This window comes from Magnolia sinica, chromosome 17 (assembly GCF_029962835.1).
Source record: "Magnolia sinica isolate HGM2019 chromosome 17, MsV1, whole genome shotgun sequence".
NCBI lineage: Eukaryota > Viridiplantae > Streptophyta > Magnoliopsida > Magnoliales > Magnoliaceae > Magnolia > Magnolia sinica.
The window spans coordinates 69,218,258-69,238,881 of NC_080589.1; positions in this window are offsets into that span (position 1 = coordinate 69,218,258).

Here is a 20,624-nt window from a genome sequence, read left to right on the forward strand (position 1 = left end):
TTCTCTAACTTTGCTTATGTACTGTTAAGACCTGAATATTACATATTTATCTCTTCAATTACATTAGTTTTCTTAGCATTTTAGTGTTAATATAATATAATTATATATGTTTTCACCATTAGTATTGTGGGAAACACCTGTTGACCCATCATGATGTATGTTCTTTCTCCACTCCACAAACGGGGTTTTTCTAGGATTGAAGAGAATCATGTTCCAAGATGCAATTTTAGCAAATTTTTGAAATACATATTGGATCATGTTTGATTTGTGGGATATGTTATGAACCAACTCTCCATTCGCACAACCATTCCACAATCAAGAATGTTTCTTACACAATTCATTGGATCACTTGTACACACAACATAGAAAGGTTAGGCCAGTCCAATCATCAAAGGAGCAATGTCCTAGTCACCCATTCATGAATCTAATTCTAAACACATGCATATATGATCTTGATTTGAAACTAGCTAAAACACCAAAGAGTTTTGAAATCTTATCTCGAGGATGAGAAATCACAATGGTACTTTACATGTATGTGAAATCAATGGCTATTCATTTTTAGCAATAAGATTCAAATTGAGCCATCCATTTGGTCTATTATAGATTGAGATCTTGCAAACAGAAATAACCATTAATGCCTTTTTAATGCCATAATTCTAATAGGATTGCAAATTTGATTTCCATACATTTTTCTCACAGCATAGATTGCAGACATGCATGTGGAAAGTGACTAGATGAAGTGAAGAATGGTGGTTAAATGGTGATGGGATGTTTGGATGATATTTTCTAATTGTAACTTACGCATTTATGTATTTTTGTTTATAAATTTTTAGATACTTTACATAACTAAGAGTTCTACAGTGAGCTTGGATTTTCATTTTGCACAATTGGGACCCATGGTTCAAGGATACATATGGTTGATATGATGGCAAATGTTCCTAGCCGTTGTTTCTTTGGCCTTCTCTTCATTGAATGTAGAATGTTGTCACATTTCTTTTTTAATTAATAGCCTATCCGCCGACAACTAATTGAAGGATTTGGGATTACACATATCAATGGGTAATTGAAGGATTGGTGTTTTCTTTGGGATATCTAGATTGAGCCAATCATATCAATAGTTTGGATCACTAAACTACATGCTCCATTGTACCTGAAATTAATGGTGATCCTAACCATCTAACCACTAGATAGAAAATGGGCAATCTATATCTATTATACTAGAAAGGTTCCATCATTCTCTGGACCAGCCATTATGTGAGGCTTGGCCTTGATCATCAATTGTTTCAAAAAAATCTGCAACCTTTTATGTGTTTCAATTTAATTAAGAAATGGTAAGTAATGTAATGAAAGCACCACCTGATGTTAGCATTGGGATTTCTGTTGGCTATTTTCATCCTGGGCGCGTTTGGATGCATGGAATCCATGAGGAAATGGAAATTGTTTTGCTTGGCAAGATGAGCTGTTTAGATACATGGATTCAACACTTCAACCATTACTCTTATCCACAGTAAGAATCCTCTTGAAACAAGAAACAATATAAGGATTCCACTTGTTATCCAAACATATCCCCATTTTTCGGAATCCTATTTGATAGGGTGACAGTGCAAGCAATCATTTAGGCAACCATTACATGATCTGCAGAATCCAAACAGAATTCACATGTCCAATCACACCAATAGGTGCTCCATTTCATGTTCTTTCCAGGGCATCAATCTTTTTGTGAAAAACAATGTGCTTATGGTAGCCCTCCAACACTTTCTCCAGTTTCTCAATAAACGGGCTTGTGTGTTCAAGCGACTACTCAATCCAATGTTTCTCCGAAGCTTGAAATAAGAAGAAAAAAAAAAAAGAAAAAAAAATTCAAAGGTAGTTTAAAAATAGAAGATGTTATTATTGTTGGAAATAGAGAGGAAAGTATGCGTGTCCTAGCTCTAAAATTCAGCAACTCCACAAGATAACCAACCACCACAAAAACACCAAGCCTCGCCTATCGTATACTCTGCTATACAGCTAAAGATGTGAAAAGGAAAAAAAAAAAACTACAGGGTAGAGTAAGAAGACCCAATATGATCTGGGCCACCACATCTAGCCAACACACTCTTAACTAGACAAGCCAAACTAAGAACAACAGGAGGATTTCAAATCCATGGCCCAAAGCATTATGAGTAAACTCTGTGGTGTACATCTGTTTCAACCATTTAATTGGCCTCCAAGAAGCTTTTAATGGTGAGGCGTTTTATCTAAAACACATACATAGGGGATTGAATATGATCCAATAGGGGATTGAACTCCCCCAACCGAACATTCATAGGGGCCACATAAACCTTAAGAAGGTTTCAGTGGTTGCCATTTCCATCTTAACTATCCCTCGGGGTGTGGCCCGATTCATGCTCAATGTCGCAAGCATCAACACAAACTCTAAATCTCTGAACCCCCTCAAACCCCCAATCAATCTAATCAATACCCCCTGAAACCCCTAATCCAATTCCACAAAAAAAAGGAGACAAAAATATGAATATTCAAAAGAGAAAGAAGAAGATAATCGGTCTTGCATACCTAAAATGGATGCGGATTATGGTGTGAGAGAGGGGAGTCTTCATGAGATCGAGAGAGAGGGGATGGTTAGGGAGAGAAGAGGGGTTCGTGAGAGAGGGGTCAGGAGAGAAAAGGGATGCAGGCTGAGTTTGAGATTTTTTTCTCCGGAGTGGAGGGAGAGATGAAATTTTAGAAAGTTCGTGAGAGGGGGAAGAAGAAAAAGGGCAGCAAGGGCAGAGTTTCTGCATTTTTTTACTGCTACGGTTTTAGACCATAGCTAAAAGCTCTCTAGCCATAGCCGTTGCTCGAGCTCTCGGAACCAGAAGCGACACATCCTTACAATACATGGTAAGCATCACACTCACATGCACACCAGCACAAACTAACTAACAAGTTTTATATTTATATATATATATATATATAGATAGATATAGAGAGAGAGAGAGAGAGAGAGAGAGAGAGAGAGAGAGAGAGAATCGCCCAAAAATCTAGGCAAATCGAAGGTCCAATTGAACCACACAATCGATCAATGGTACGTATATAATCTCCAATGTTTCTTACCGTGTGGTCCACTTGAGCCTTTAATCTACTTCCTTTTTTAAGATCTTACCCTAAAATGATCTTTCAAAATGTATAGATGTATTAGATGGAGCATACACATTTTAATGGGCCTTGAAGAGTTCCTTATGGGGCTGTCACATGGTGTAGGCACGGGTGGTGGCATTAGCTTTTAGCTACGGTTTTATTATTTTTTGCTACAATGCAATGTTGGAAGATCCAAAATACTAGAGCCATCCTGCATCTTGGTGTAATATATATGAATGAGTAATTTGCTAATCTGAACCGTATGTCCATAATGGATTGCTAATATTTAAAGATGCATATGTTTCAACTAATCCAAGCCTTGTGATTGTGATTAGCATTTAGTAAATGGGTCTTCCTTGCTTTACTAAAACTAATAAATCATTAAACCCACTTGGATGCTTATGCTTGTAATAAATACATAATACATACATGAAAATATGTATTACATAGACGGCAGGACTGTCATGCAATGTATAAGTGTGATTTTCTATATAAAGATATTTTATATCATATTCTTCGTAATTATTTTAGCCACATCAACAAAGTTGAAAAAGAAAAATAAACAAATTGATTAAAAGAAATAATTATTTAAAAAAAACTAGAAACCACTAATGTTTAGACTGCTACTCTTTTATCTTTTACGATGGATTGGGTGAAATCCTGATTGGTGGCATGAGACCAGAATGAGTCATACCATGGGGTAAAAATGGCTTAATACTTCCATCCTTTGAACTGCACACTACAAAATCAGTATGCTTAACATCTGGACACTTATTTTTTGAAAAAAAGAAAGATAAAAGCCTTGATAATAGTCGTCTGAGAAATAAATGCAATTGCCTTTGCCTTTAAAGCTTGGGGAATCTCTAAGCGAGAGAGAAAGATAAGCGTTCTGACCGAAGAAAAACAAGGTATCCTCACCTAAACTTGTTAGCTCCACCCATCGTTGTTGTGGCGCTTCCTCACTTGTTTCCTCTAACTATAAAATTTTGAAACTATCAGTCTCATGAGGATAATATAAATTATTTAAACCCCTTGGTTCTACCTCATCATCAGATGGCAAATCATCGCCATCAGATGGCAAATTATTATCATCAGATGACAAATCATTGTCATGAATGAAGATGACACTGTCAAGATGTATCAAGGATCTACAAACTTGAAGCAACTCCACAGTTGAGGACTCCACGAGATACCTATTTTCAAAAGAATCTTTTATGGGAGGAGGATCTATTTCTGTTGTTCTTGGATTCATCCCTTCAAGATGATAAAGCAGTAATCTACCATCATAATTTAGAGCGTAGAATCAACCTTTGTAAGTATATGAGGTCAAATATACAAATATAAGGAGAAGAACTACTAGTGTCTAGATGCATCCAACTCTCGTCTCAATTCTTTAAAAAAGCTAATTTCTTCGTTTCTTAATAAACTGCCATGACGATGAAGTCCGGAGATGAAGCAGGATCTGAAGATATAATGGCTTTATGAATGAAAATAGTGTTTATTGGCTCCTCTGGAGCATCAATAAATTGATGAAATGGAAACTTTGACGGTGGTGGAAGCTAAATTTGTAACCGTGCGAGGGGATTCAATGGATGGAGTGACTCTAAATTGTTGGATGCGGTTATTAACCAACCATGAGATGATCCACACAGCAGTGCATTCCATGGATTTTAAGCAGCTCAAGCCTAATGATCTTATTATTGAAGAGTCTAAAGAAAGCATTAGTTTCAGGGCCTTTGTCGTCATCGGAGAGTACTAAGCATGGAAACTTGCAATGGCTTCTCTCTAAGATGAGAGATCTCCATGAAGAGCAGACAGCGCTGAAACTTTGGTAGTCAGTAAGGTAGAGTCGTTTGGCAATAAGCTCCAACAGATCTCTGTTAAGGTGAGCCCAGTCTGCCATGGAAGAAAGGGCTGAGAAATATTCAAGAAACAAAGGAAAATAGAGACCTAGCAAATCTTTTAAAAAAAAAGAAAGAAGAGAGAGCAGAGCTAGAAAATACTCAAGCAACGAACACGCACTGCTTTTTTATGCATCCTCTACGCAACGCAAGAGAAACAGATTGCGTAGTGTGCTACGCACCACCGACCTTGGTGGTGTGTTGACGTTACCAAGTTCTGTGGGCCACACAATAAATTAAATTTTACATCCAATCTGTCCATCCGTTTTAGGAGATAATTTTAGATTTCAATCTCAAAATCGATATATATCCAAGGCTCAGGTGGGCCACACCACAGAAAGCAGTGGGGACAGTGATGCCCACCGTTGAAAACTTCCTAGAGTCCACCATAATGTTTATTTTGCATATAAACTGTTCAAAAGGTCATAAATATCTGGATTAATACAAAAAACAAATATCAGTTTGATCCAAAACTTCTGTGGCCCTCAAGAAGTTTTCAATGATGGAAAGCATTGTCTCCATTGCTTTATGTGGTGTGGTCCACCAAATATTTGAATCTAGCTAAGTTTTTGTATCATACCCTCAAATATGATTATAAAATGTATTTACAGTTTGGATATGACAAATACATCATGGTGGGGTCCACAAGACTTCGTGACATCAACCAACACAGTGGTCGCAAACCACGCAATCCTGCTTCCAAAGAGGAGAGGAGAGCTGTAGTAGGAAACGGCTTCGGTGTATCCCGATCCATCGAGGTCGGTGGATACCTGACCGTAGATCATTCTGTGATCGATGTGATTTACATCTATGCCGTCTATACGTTTTAAGAGATCATTTTAGGGCTTTTTCACAAAAATGAAGCTGATCCAAAACTTAGGTGTGCAGATCACTGAAAATGGTGGTGACTGAATACCTACTATTAGAAACTTCAAAAGGGAAGCTGGAATGTTTATTTTCCATCCTACCTCTTGGTAAGATGAAAAAGACAGGGATCAAGTGACCATACAAATATCATCCTGATACAAAACATTTGTGGCCCTCAAAAAGTTTTTAATGGTCAATCACCACTGTTTATTGTGGAAGGGTTCACCTGATATTTGAATATATTTAATTTTTGGAATAATGACCTAGAATAAGATTTCAAATTGGATGGACGGCATTGGTAAGATGAAGAAAACCGGGATGAAGTGACAATACAAATATCAGCTTGATCCAAAACTTTTGTAGTCCTCAAAAATCTTTTAAAATCGAGGAGAGGTGTTACTACAAATCCAAGTCCGTTTAAGTCCTACTAAGAGTGCTATTTACTTGCCACAGGTTCAAGTCCAACTAAAAGTAGTATACTTGTTGCATTGCCTACCTTAGCACACAACTCTGCTACCGTGTGGTGTTGTAAAAGCCCTGTGGGCCCACCATGTTGTATGTGTTTTATCCACTCCGTTCATCTGTTTAGGTCATCATACATCATGGTGGGCCCACATATGTTTTCCAAAGTACCAGCTCGGTGCTGTGCACGATCCGATATTGCCCCTGCATGTGGCAGCGTTTTGTGCTTTTTGGGCCTATACCCTTCTCAACACTTGTTTTACGCCCAATCGCCCTGGGGCTTACCATGTCGTATATGTATATCCACTCCATTCATCAGGTAGGAACCTTTACTTGAGTCATATATAATAAATATCATCTTGATACAAAATTATGATGGGCCACACCAAGCAAAGTTCACTCCAATCTACAGCAAACTAAAATGGTAGCTAATCTAATCTAGGCCCAATCCATGTGTAAGTTGAACCTATTCACCATATTTAGATATGAAATAATCATCTAAAATAATGTTAATTACTATTAATATTCTTCCATTAAAATGTTATAGTTATTTGGAATTTTGATTTGAAGGGGATGCGGGTTGCCTACTAATGCGGGCACCACGGGTCCTTTAGTGATGTATGTATTTTATCTATCATGTTTATCCATATTTTATAAATCATTTTAGGGTATGATTCCAAAAATGTTGGGTTGGGCTTAGGCAGGATGTATAGAGTCTGATCTGAGGCTTGGGCTATACAAACACCAACCCAATAAAACATTGGTTAGGCTCATGTAGAGGTCTCGGGTTGCCCGACCCAACTCGAACCCGATCGATATATAAGTTATAAATTATAATTTTGTGCAGATCATCTTTGTTGAAGGCACTAAAAATTCCAATGTTGTCGAGTCCATTAGTCTATGTCATCTCCGATGACTCAAGCTAATAAGATAAACCATATTTCTCTCCTAAATAGTTTGCATGCTACACAATGCGACTTTTAAAGGAGTAATTGTCCTATATTTTAGTTTGTTTATTTAGAAAAAAATGAAGTTCTTTACGATAAATAATTACATATATAATTAATAAAATTATAGGTAAAAACATAAGACATGTATTAAAATATGATAGACTAATGTTATAACGAAAATATCAGCATGTATCCACCTGATCAACCTGACTGAGCTCACTTAGGTTGGGCTTGGGTTGAGAATTCCCAACCGGAAGATGGGTTGAATTAGGGTTGAGGTATGGGAACTTCCACGGTTGGGTTGAGTTAGAGTTGAGGTATGGGAACCTTGGTTTAGGCTATACCCAACCTGCCAAACTTTCAGTCCTAGTATTTTCTTTCCTCTTCTTCCAACAGGCTTATAACCACCTTAGATTTAGAGTGATGGTATATGACATTCACCGGGATATAATTGCCACTGACATATCTTTGGCAAGTATCTCCTGCCCCCGACTTGACTCCACTACACCTGCCCTTTTGGACCTGAACCGTATATTTCCTAAGATTTATCTCCATTTGTGTTCAACATCTTGGACCTGAACCGTATTTATATGGGCCTGAGGTTTGGGTCCATCTTTGATTGGCCTTATCTCTTGACAGAGTCAAACAACTTCCGTATGATAAGACCAGTGGATAAATGGGCATTCCTTGTTCAACCAAGTTATTACATCCCTGACGGCTCTAGCTCGTCGTACATTTCACATGCTACAAAAACAGAAAAACCACATTTGACAGGCCGGGCCTGTCGACGTAAAAATAGATGGCTTACAAGGGATATCTTTTTGCAAAGAACAAGAGGGGGTGAGAATGGCAAGATTTGGAGAGAGAGAGAGAGAGAGAGAGAGAGAGAGAGAGAGAGAGAGAGAGAATTTAAATTTTTGAAAAGTTCTGGGGCCAACTAGACTCATGGGCTTTTAGACAGATATATCAAAGTCCAGCTGGCTTGAAAAATGTGCTCACACATTACATCCAAATTCAACGTGTGGGCCTGAAACTCTAGCCCAAGACCGGCCGAATGTGGCCAAACCAAAAGCCCATCAAGCCAGACCGGCCCATATCCAGCCCTACAGGCAGCCTATAAGCAGTTGATTTTTATTTTTTTCCTAAGTATGGTGAGCATAAGAGTTCTCACTTGATGGATAGATTGGATGTACTATCTGACCTATGTTACTTGAAGTTAGGACCCTTTTTCATTTTTGCTATCTACTTTGTAAAACTAATTCAAAACAAACATGGGTAGTCATGAGCTGGTGAAATAGATGGACGGTGTGGATTAAACCCATACATTATGGTGGGGCCCACGAGTGGGACCCCTCTCCTTGCCCAAAGAGGGCTTCCGCCCCTCACGTCATTGGGCAGTAACGCCCTGTTTTTTATTTTTCTTTTCTCCTTTAAAAAATTTTTTTTTTTGTTGAGTGGGCCCACAATGGTATGATCTTCTCCATCCATGACACATCATCATGTGCCTTGCTTACGAGGCACATACACATCACAATGGGCCTTAGAAAGTTCAACAGTAGATGTCATCATCACCACTATTTTATATGGTGTGGCCTGCCCAAATGGACCTGATATTTGGGTCCCAAACCTAAACTTACATTCCTAATAAATGGATGGTGTGGATTATATATATACACAATGGTGGGTCCCATGAGCGGGGCTCCTCTGTAACGCCCAAAAAGGTTTTCCCCTTCTAACGCTGGACCTGCTGCTGTCCAACAGCAGGCGCTGCTTTTCTTTCCGTTTAAAATTTAAAAAAAAACCTTTTAATCTTCTCTCTTTTTCTTTTTCCTTTTTTTTTTTTTCAAGTGGGCTACGTATAGTGGAAAATTCACTCCATTCATCTGCTTGGCCATCCTAGGGTGGGCCTAAAAGCTTGGATCAATCTGATCTTTACATTTTTCCTTCATCTGTGTCCTAGATTTTCTTATGATTGTATTTTGGATATTCTACATATTTAGTGGCACTTATTACTATTCTATGATTCACTTATGCTTCATGGTTTACTAAACTCCCCATGCTTATGAGATCATCTAAATGCAATTAAAATCTGAGCCCATTAGGGCACACGTGACACCCGGGAATTCGGGAGCCGAGTTCCTACTCGGTCCTCGAAATTCGAGGCGTTACAATTGGTATATGACCTGTCGCTTAGGCAAGTGGTTTGAAAATTGATTCTTTCATGGTGAGTCCAAAATTTACTTTGATGACATGTGGATCGCCAATCATGACTTGTCTGAAATCAACGTACTAAGGACACGATTAAGTGGGACATTCAGGGTGAAGGATCGGGGGTCCAATGGAATCCCTAAGTGTTCACTACCTCAAGTATAGGGTTGCGATGTAGTAATAATCTTGATAAGACCGAGGTCAAATCCACATGGACTATTCCTTGTACGTAATCTGAAAGTAACTTGAACTAGAACTAGGCGAAGATGAAATCTAAATCGGGAATAATTAAGGGAATAATTGTGAGAATTACTTAACTAAAACTTGTAAAATTCAAAGGTGAGAAATTATGGTTTCCAAGGATCCACTTGTAGAGATCGGGGAGATCTACGCTTGATTAAAGAACACAACTGGATTTAGAATCCCATCCTCGTCCAGTTGGAGGATATAACCATAAAAATCAAATCGAACTTCCTTTGATCTAGTTTTTAAGAGAAAAGAAGTATGAGAATTAGACTTGATTCCATCACAAAACCATGCCCATAAGACAAAACAAACAACGAAATTTAACCAATCCATATCCAATCGAGAGAGTTATGAATGTTAGGAAGGGCTCCATCATCCAACCATGCCCGTGAGACGATGGTGAACAACAGGGGCTCCTACGACCATAACCTCCATACATGCATGGAAAATACTCAAAGATATCGCAGATCCATTGTAATTTAAGTCACAACAAACCATTAAAAACTATGAATATTCCATATAATTAAATTATAATCAAAGAGAGTTCCTAAACATAAATCAAAGCCATAGAAAACACCCTATCACGCTACAGGCTTCACCTCTTACCCTAGCTAAGAGGTTTAGCTAGCCATAACCATGATCATCTAAACTTGAAGGAAAGAGAAAAAAAGAAAAGAAAAAAGAAACAATTGATAGGAAAGATTAAACCCGAGGCCGTCCACGGCTGGCCAACGCTTTGTCGCTCTCTCCCTTTTCTTCCACGTCCAGAGATGGTCTTCCCACGTCCTTCTCTCTCTCTTTTATAGGCTGGAGAGGTCGGTGCTAGCCTGTGGAGTTTACGCAGCGGAAACTGCAAAGCGACCTGCGTTTGGATGCAATTTTCGGCCACAGGAAACGTTGAAAACCTGGTTTTTCTCCATGACTTTGGTCTTTTTTAGCCCGAGATTCCTCTGAATGGTTCAGATCATCCAACCGATCAAGGATGGTGGCCCAAAACTCCCCGCAATCCCGGACGTGTCTAGACGTCCGTTTTTAGAAAGTTATTGTGCTGACATTTTTGGTGGGCCCTATAGTGATTTTTTTGGTGAAATCCACCCCGTTCATTGGATTCTTGGAGAAATTTTAGTTGAAAAGGAGTGGTTTTGGTGTGGTCCAATGTATTAAATCAACTCACCGTTCATCCTGTGTTTTTCGATGATCCACGTGTGTATGTGTGCATGGGGCTAAAAGGCCACCATGGCTAGGGTTGTGGCCACCCCCTAGATGCAATGGACGGTCAAGATCGTCCGTTTGCATCATGGTGGGGCCACGAGTGGGCCCCCTCTCCTGGAAGCGGATTGCATACTGAGTAAACTCTATGAGGTTCACCATGATTTATATATTTAATCCCCTCCGTCCATACATTTTATCTGATAATATTAGTGCTTGCGCCAAAAGATGATTCATATTCAAAGCTGGAATTGACCACGCTACATGAAACAGTGAAAATTGAGCATCTATCATTGAAAAATTCTTGTGGGCCACAAAGGTTTCAACGGTGAAAATCATCATTACCACTGTTTCCTGTGGTACGATACAATACTTGAGGTTTGGATATTCTTAAATTTTGGGTTCAACCCCTTAAATAAGCTGAAAAATCGTATAGACAAGGTTTAAACCTTGACCTATTAATTCATGCATACTACAATACCAGTTGCAGATGCAATTAGGGAATGATATGCTCAAAATTTTGTGCATACATGTCAAAAGTTGTGAAGGCCCACCTTTCCATGTCGAAGGAAAAGGTGCGACTGATCGTGGTGCGCTTCTTGCACACTTATGTCAAGAACTTCATTACCAATTAGCAATTGCAAATTGCCATTCAACCACCTCATGAACTGCACATTGCTTTCATATTGTAAAACCAAACTTCTTCAACATACAACAAGTGTGTAGCGGTTATGCTAAAATGCAAAATGTCAAAGACGATCCATATGTCAACAATATATACCTTCAGGTTGCTCAGCATTTTCACAGTAGCAGGATTAAAATATAGTTGCATAGAAGGAAATTTAGGTAATTAGATAGCAGGGAAAAAAGAAAAATAAATAGGTAGGAAACAGGATATTAAAAGTTGTTAATAGAAAATACCCTAACACCTTAGCAGGTACTTGAGATTGTTTTCTCTCATCATCCATTTCTATCTTATATCTAGAAGTTTTACAATTTGGATAACTGGTTTTCATCTCGTGCTCTCTCCAGTACAAGATGTAGTCATTTGAACAAGCATGAATCTTCACATAATCAAGATCCAACTTTGTAATGATCTTTTTTACTTGGTAAGTATTAGTTGGGGCCTTATTACTAGAAGACAAAACCTTCTTTAATAGATCCATGGTTCATCTTTAATTTGAAAAGTTGTACAATGAAAGTCGGCATGGTAAAATCTTGGGTCCCCAGGGTATAGTTCAGTTATTGCGTCTTGTAGATTTGCTTCAAAATTATTTGAGTATTTTAAACCAAAGACGCCTTCGACTACAAGGGTCATGTTCGGTTCATCCTGGACAACTTTATCTAGGTTATTACCAACGAGTTGTTGAATGATCATATTGTGAACCTCATTTAAGTTTGAGACACTATGGCATTGTTGGAAACTTGATGCACATTCAATACACTTAGGTGATACATGCTCCTCATGCATGTTTCAAACCCTATATCTTGGATCGAATCCATTTTTCATTAGATGTATTTCCAAATCATCATAAGAAATCGATAAACGTGCACATCTGCAAGTGGTGCATGGACAAAAAATGGTTTCTCTACTAGGAAGGTGATCTCGTGCTATTTGGAGGGCCCAAATCATCCAACAAAGCTCCTTGCCAATGTCCCTGCATTGCTGGAAACAACAGCAACTACCATTGCAAGGTTGATTATGAAAAGATTGTTCTTCTATTATAAGAACTAGGAAATGCGATCCTTTGGTACCAGTATTCCTAGTATTCCTATAATTAAATCTTTTTAGTAAAAAGAAAAAAAGAAAATCTTTTTAATAATCTTGGATACCATCGAGGATGAGAAATCACAATGGTACTTTACATGTATGTGAAATCAATGGCTATTCATTTTTAGCAATAAGATTCAAATTGAGCCATCCATTTGGTCTATTATAGATTGAGATCTTGCAAACAGAAATAACCATTGATGTCTTTTTAATTCCATAATTCTAATAGGATTGCAAATTTGATTTCCATACATTTTTCTCACAGCATAGATTGCAGACAAGCACGTGGAAAGTGACTAGATGAAGTGAAGAATGGTGGTTAAATGGTGATGGGATGTTTGGATGATATTTTCTTTCCTTCTTCTTCTTCTTCTTCTTCTTCTTTTAATATGTATCATACTTTACATAACTAAGAGTTCTACAGTGAGCTTGGATTTTCATTTTGCACAATTGGGACCCATGGTTCAAGGATACATATGGTTGATATGATGGCAAATGTTCCTAGCCGTTGTTTCTTTGGCCTTCTCTTCATTGAATGTAGAATGTTGTCACATTTCTTTTTTAATTAATAGCCTATCCGCCGACAACTAATTGAAGGATTTGGGATTACACATATCAATGGGTAATTGAAGGATTGGTGTTTTCTTTGGGATATCTAGATTGAGCCAATCATATCAATAGTTTGGATCACTAAACTACATGCTCCATTGTACCTGAAATTAATGGTGATCCTAACCATCTAACCACTAGATAGAAAATGGGCAATCTATATCTATTATACTAAAAAACTAGAAATTAACTACCAATTTTTGGACTGCTACTCTTTTATCTTCTACGATGGATTGGGCATAATCCAGATTGGTGGTGTGAGACCGGAATGAGTGACACCATGGGGTAAAGCTTGATCCAAAACTTTTGTAGTCCTCAAAAATCTTTTAAAATCAAGGAGAGGTATTACTACAAATCTAAGTCCGTTTAAGTCCTACCAAAGACTACTATACTTGCCACATGTTTTAGTCCAACTAAAAGTAGTATACTTGTTGCATTGCCTAACGTAGCACACAACTCTGTTACCGTGTGGTGTTGTAAAAGACCTGTGGGCGCCCCATCTTGTATGTGTTTTATCCACTCTGTTCATCTGTTTAGGTCATCTAAATGTCAGGTGGACCACATTATAGAAAACTACGGTGATTGAACATACATCATGGTGGGGCCTACATATGTTTTCTACATTACCAGCTCGGTGCTGTGCACGATTCGATATTACCCCTGCATGTGCCAGCGTTTTGTGCCTTTTGGGCCTATACCCTTCTCAACACTTGTTTTATGCCCAATCGCCCTGGGGCTTACCATGCCGTGTATGTATATCCACTCCATTCATCAGTCATACATAATAAATATCATCCTGATACAAAATTATGATGGGCCACACCAAGCAAAAACATTTTCAGAAAAAAAAAAATGCTCTTAAAAGCTTAAGTTTAGGTTGCCTATGGTTGGCATCCTATCCCCATTGTTCTTCTTGGTGTGGCCCACCGAGGTGGAGATCTAGTTATTTTTTTCCAAAGGATATAGAATTTGATCATAGAACATTATGGATGGATTGAATCTTAAAATATACACCTCACAGGCCCACAGAACTTGATTGTTCTACACAGGAGTAGGTGTTGCAGAGGATTCCAATCCCTCCGTCGACCGGGTCGAGGTTTGTTCTTGGGGCAACCATGGTGTGCATCTCTTAATTGCATCCTCATTGGCTCGTCTACTAGAATCAATGGAGCATATCTGGCTAGCTCCGTAAAACGGTTCTTGTATTCAACTACGGTCATTCCTCCCCATTGAAGGCGAAGAAATTCACCCTTCTTTTCATTATAGTATGTGAGGGAATCTTTTTCTGAGGGATGTTTCATTTTATCATTATCACGAAATCAAGATAAGAGATCTGCGTTTACAATGTTGCACTACAAACATGAAATCAAGCATGTATGAGGGCTGATCTATTGATTTATTAAGTCCTCATTAATTTTCAAAAATAAAAATAATTTTTAATTAAAAAATATTAAAATATTATTATTTTTTCAAAATTTCCCTTCAACCAACTATCAATTTAGACTAATTTCGAAGTGTTTGATGAAATGATCATCACATACACTTTAAATGTTATGCATTCAATTTGAATATAGTTACATTAGTCTAGTCAGATAGTGCATAACTTACAACCTTATACAAAGAAAACATATTATGCGTACTTCTTTTTAAAGATGTTATGATTTAAAAGCGTGTATTAAGGTCATTATCCACACTCAACTGAAAATGAAATCGAATATTTGATGATTAGTTTCTTCCAGCCTCATAAAAATTTTGATGTGTGGACCATCGATAGTAAGGCCCAACATATTGAGAATTTGGATAACTAAATCATGGTGCCCATTGAACAAACAGAAAAATAGAGTGGTGCTCTACAAAGGTGTGGCCTGAGAATTGGATAACACCCTCTTGTTGGTAATCTTCATGGGTTCATCCTATTAATCAAAATCATTCATCAGCACATCATCACCATCATCATTCATAGCCTTGTCCCTGCTGCTTGGTATCAGATTTACATCTTGTTTCAACAATTGCAGGATGGAAACATAAATCACACCCAGGATGATGTCCTAGATAAACCTACAAAGAAATCCAAACTGGCACCAAAATATAGCAAGAGAGAACAGGTAAGGAGCAAAAACTTGAGAATCAGATTTGTCCCAAGGGTTTAAGAACATCCCGATTCCCAACAACAAATATGGATCTTAATAATCTCACCCACTGACCAAGTAAAATAGACAACTCTGGAGTTCATGATTGGTTGTACAGGACAATATGTGTTCGACATTTATTAATGTTTTATGATATGAATCTTTGGCCTAAGATCTCATTTTCGGACCAACTCAAGTCCTGTTTTTCAAAAGGATAAGTGTATATATATATATATATATATATATATATATATATATATATATATATATATATATAAAAGATTTCAGACAACATCCAAAAGAAAAAAGACTTCAAGAATTTAGAAAAAAAGATGTAAATTTTAAAATTTTAGAAGAAAAATATTTTGATATAAAATTTAAATTTTTGAAAAGTTCTGGGGCCAACTAGACTCATGGGCTTTTAGACAGATATATCAAAGTCCAGCTGGCTTGAAAAATGTGCTCACACATTACATCCAAATTCAACGTGTGGACCTTAAACTAAAGGACAAGCCCAGCCCAATGTGGCCAAACCAAAAGCCCATCAAGCCAGCCCTACATGCAGCCTATGTGGATTCCTTGGTAGGTGGGACGATCTGATTTTATCTTGAGGTGATATGGCATGAGCTGGCTGACCTATGTTACTTGAAGTTAGGACCCTTTTTCATTTATCCAAACCATTTGTAGTGTGCTTGCTATCTACTTTGTAAAACTAATTCAAAACAAACATGGGTAATATCAATGCAAGAGCTTCCTGTGGTATGGCCCACCTGATATCTAAATCTGTCTCATTTTTGGGCCCCAGCCCTAAAATGATCTGGCAAAAAGGGTGGACGGTGTGGATCATACACATATATCATGGTGAATCCCAGGTGTTGGGCCAGCTGTTGCTACAGAAAGGGGCAGTGCGCCTGGGAAGGTCTCAGCGGTAGAACGTCACTGTACCCATTGTTCACATTGGAGTGGCAGGCCAAAGATGAATGGTATGGATAACATATACATCAATGTGGGATCATGGTTGGACGGTGTGGATATACATATACATCATATATATCAAGGTAGAGAGCACCTTGGGCCTCACATGCTAGACAATTCAGACATGCTGGACAACAACCATCTTGTGGCCCACTTAGCTTTAGATCTACTTCATTTTTAGTCTCAAGCTCTAAAATGAGCTGGTAGATTGGTAGAATAGATATGCAAAAATATAATCAAGGTGGGGTCCACAGTGGGCCCACTTTTGAATAGTTTGGACAGAAATAAACATTCATCGAGGATTGTACGTGGGTAACCATGGTGTGCATTCTTTTAATCTAAACCGTTCATGAGCTGCACTGACCTAGGTACTATGGAAAAGACCTATGGACCCCACCATAATGTATTTTCTTTATCCATTTCGCAAGCTCAAGTTAGGGCATGAGCCCATAAATAAAGTAGATCCAAATCTTAGGTGGACCAGACCATTGGAGATGATGGTGATTGAACACCCATTGTTTAGTCCACTTAGCATGCAGGCTCATTATTGCAAACAAGTGAATGAGTTAGAAAACTTGAACCAATTTTTTCATAGCACCACATTTGTTTTGCAAACATTAGCCCACATTACTAGAAAATTGATAAATAACCTATTTGCACGTTCGAATTTTCTAATCTATCCATTTATCAAGTGGACCTTGTACGTACAATGGGTTTGGGAAGAGCTAAATGGGTAATGAGTTAGGTTTGGGTTTTAAAAAAATGTGGCCCATTTATTTAAACGGGACGGGCTTGTGAATGAGCCATAATAGATGACCTGACCCAAAACCTTTTAACACATAATTAACAGACAATGAGTATATTTATTCACATTACATTTACATATGTTTATGTATCCACTAATTGAATTGGGCTGGCATACCTTTGGCCCCATGTTCCATTCTTAAGCCCATGTATGGTTGGATTGGGTTGTCAGAGTCTACCCAAGCTCCACCCATTTCCTAAACGAGCTAAGAATTTTGAGTGGGTCAGGTTGGCCCTGTATAATGGGTGAAGTGACTTGCAATAACTTGGGCTGCATAACTCAACTTTTGAAAGACTGTTTTAATAAAACCCATCTTACAGATGTTCCTAACTAGCAACCTATGCAACACTTCATCACCATCTCTATAATGATCTGGAAAAAAGGTTGGACGGTGTGGATTCCAAGTGTTGGGCCACCTGTTGCCTGCATAAAGAGGCAGTGCCCCTGTGAAAGGTCTCAGCGGGCGAACGTCACTCTCTCGATTGTTATCAGCGGAGTGGCCCTGAGATTTGGATATTCCTCCTTTTTTTTTAAGACTCTGCGCTAAAATTATCTGGCGAAATGGATGGATGGTGTGGATGAAACAAATGCATGAAAGGGACCCCACGAGTTGAGCTGCCTCCAGCTGCGAGAGAGACAGCTAGCGTGACTGACGCTAGGGGTCTCAGCCGCTACTCCCCCTTGCGATGTGGTCCATATGAGTTTTAGATCAAGCTGAAACTCCTGGAGTTATATGGTGAAATAGATGAACGGTGTGAATTAAACCCATACATCATGGTGGGGCCACGAGTGGGCCCCCTCTCCTGGAAGCGGATTGCATACTGAGTAAACTCTATGAGGTTCACCATGATTTATATATTTAATCTTCAATTGAATGAGTCATGCTATCATACTATCCAAATAAATGTCGTAAAACACATTTACATGAATTCTAATACATTTCAATTAAAGGACACCAAACACCACTACACCACAACCCAAAGAAATAGAAGAATAATAATAATAATAATAATAATAATAAGATGATGAAGAAGTACATAGAGATTAGAGAGGGTGAGGAAAACCAAAAAGAACAACCAAAGACACCTTGTACCTATGGTATTCCTCCATCACAATCTTCTTCGATCCCAGATGGAAGAAAGATAGATGAGAATAGACAAAGTGAAAGAGAAGACAGATGAGAGAGAGAAGCATAAGAAAAAGGCATATGGTTTTTAAAAAAACCTGATTCTTCATGATGAGCTTCTCAACCTCGGACTCTTACTCTTAATGCTTTTGTTTTGTGTTTAGCTAGTCGATGAATTTTTGTCCGCCTTATTGTTAAATGCTATGAAACAGCCGTTACATTCAACTGTCATCTCCCGATGACAAGAAGTCATATGATCTTTACCTGCTTTTTCAGGTATAATGTTAGCATCGCGGTGAGGACATGGGATTAGCTCAGGAAACTGAGTGTTCTTTTTCGTCATAGGAAAAAGATGGAAGAGACAGCAGTTTGTTCAGAGAAGGAGAGGAGAAGAAGGATGAGTGAAAGGAGGAAGAAGAAGAAGGATGTGTGAGAGGAGGAGGAAGAAGAAGGATGAGTGAGAATGAGGTTTGGTTAGGGGCAAAGGCAGGGAGGGAGGGAGAGGGAAATTAATCGAGAGTGCGCTATTCAAGGGGACGCGGCTTGGCCAGTGACGCTGCCACCAGCCTGTGGCTAGTGGTCGGTGCTATGTGGACCTCACCATGATGTATGTGTTTTATCCTCGCCGTCCATCCATTTTTAATGATAATTTTAGGGCTTTATTACAAAAATTAGGTAGATCTAAATTTCATTTGGACCACACCATGGGAAAACAGTAGTGATTAAATGTCCACCATTAAAAATATACTAGGGCCCACTGTAATGGTTATTTGACATCTAACATGTTGATTAGATGAAGAGAAAAAATGTCTGTCAGTTTGATCCAAAGCTTTTGTGGTCCCAAAGAAGTTTTCAATGGCGGGCATTCAATCAAAACTGTGCAGTCCACTTGAGATTTGGATCAACCTCATTTTTGGGCTCATTCTATAAAATGATCTAGAAGAATGGGTGGACGACATGGATGAAACAAATACATCATGGTGGGGCCCATAGAGCACTGACCACCAGCCATTGGTTAGTGGCAGGGTCAGTGGCCAATCCGTTTTTGGTTCATCCAAGTCTGCGTGAGCTGATCAACAAGTTGGATGGAAAATAAAGATTCTGGTGCACCATGGGAGTTTTTAATATTAGGCACTTAATGAACACTGTTTGTTGTGGTGTGGTTCACCTAAGATGTAGGTCTAAATCATTTTTGGGCTCATTACCTAGAATGAGCTGTAAAAACGGATGGACATAATGAATATTTAACACATAGATGAAGGTAGGCCCCACTGTACCGGACTGAATCTGTCTTTGTATTTGAGTTTTGAGGGACATGGCCATCCTAAGTTCTGAACTATGTAAAGTTTATAATTTTTATCATTAATATCTGTAATTCAATTAATAATATATGTAAAAGAACTAGGGTTGTACACGAGCCAAGCTAGCTCGAAAAGCTCGCTCGGCTAATCATCAAACCAACTTATCGTTTTGATCATAGTAGGTTACAACTCAGGATTAGGTAGTGAACCCTCCGGTACTGGTCAGTTCTCTGTGGGACTGGTCTTGATTGACGGATATGTCTATTTGTTACCAGAGTAGTCAAATGCTGATTGAGTTGGCAACATTGATGATCGAAAATCCACGAGTGGTGGTTGCTTTTACATTGGGAACTGCTTAATAGCTTGGCATGGCAAAAAGAACTGTCTCTTTATCCACTACTAAAGTACATTGCAACATGTAATTGATGTGCTCAATTGCTCTAGATGAGACAAATGCTGCTTCACTATTGGATTTCTCAAGAGATGATGATGTTATTTATGATAATGTCACTGCCATCAACATCTCAAAAGGCCTTGTCCAATACTCTCAAACAAAACACATAGATATTCGGTAACATTTTATTAGAGAACTCTTTCAAGAGTAAATCATTTCGCTGGAATATGATCCAATTGACAGGTAATTAACGGATATTCTTACAAAACCACTAGATTCCAATAGGTTTAAGGACCTTCGTAAATCCATTGGGGTGTGTCGCTTACAGTTTAACTAACTGTGTGTTGTTTTTAGCAGATATATCAAAGGATTTTAACCTCGTAATCATTTTTTTTTTTTAAGTATAGGGGCATTGGTTAGGTTTTTGTGTGTTGGGTTGCTTTTAGTTTGTGTTTTCTTTCTTGAAAATGATTGTCTTGAAATGTTTCTCTTTCTTGGTGAGAATGCGCTATTTATGCACGAAGCTTTAAAAGCCCTCTTTTGCTCTATTG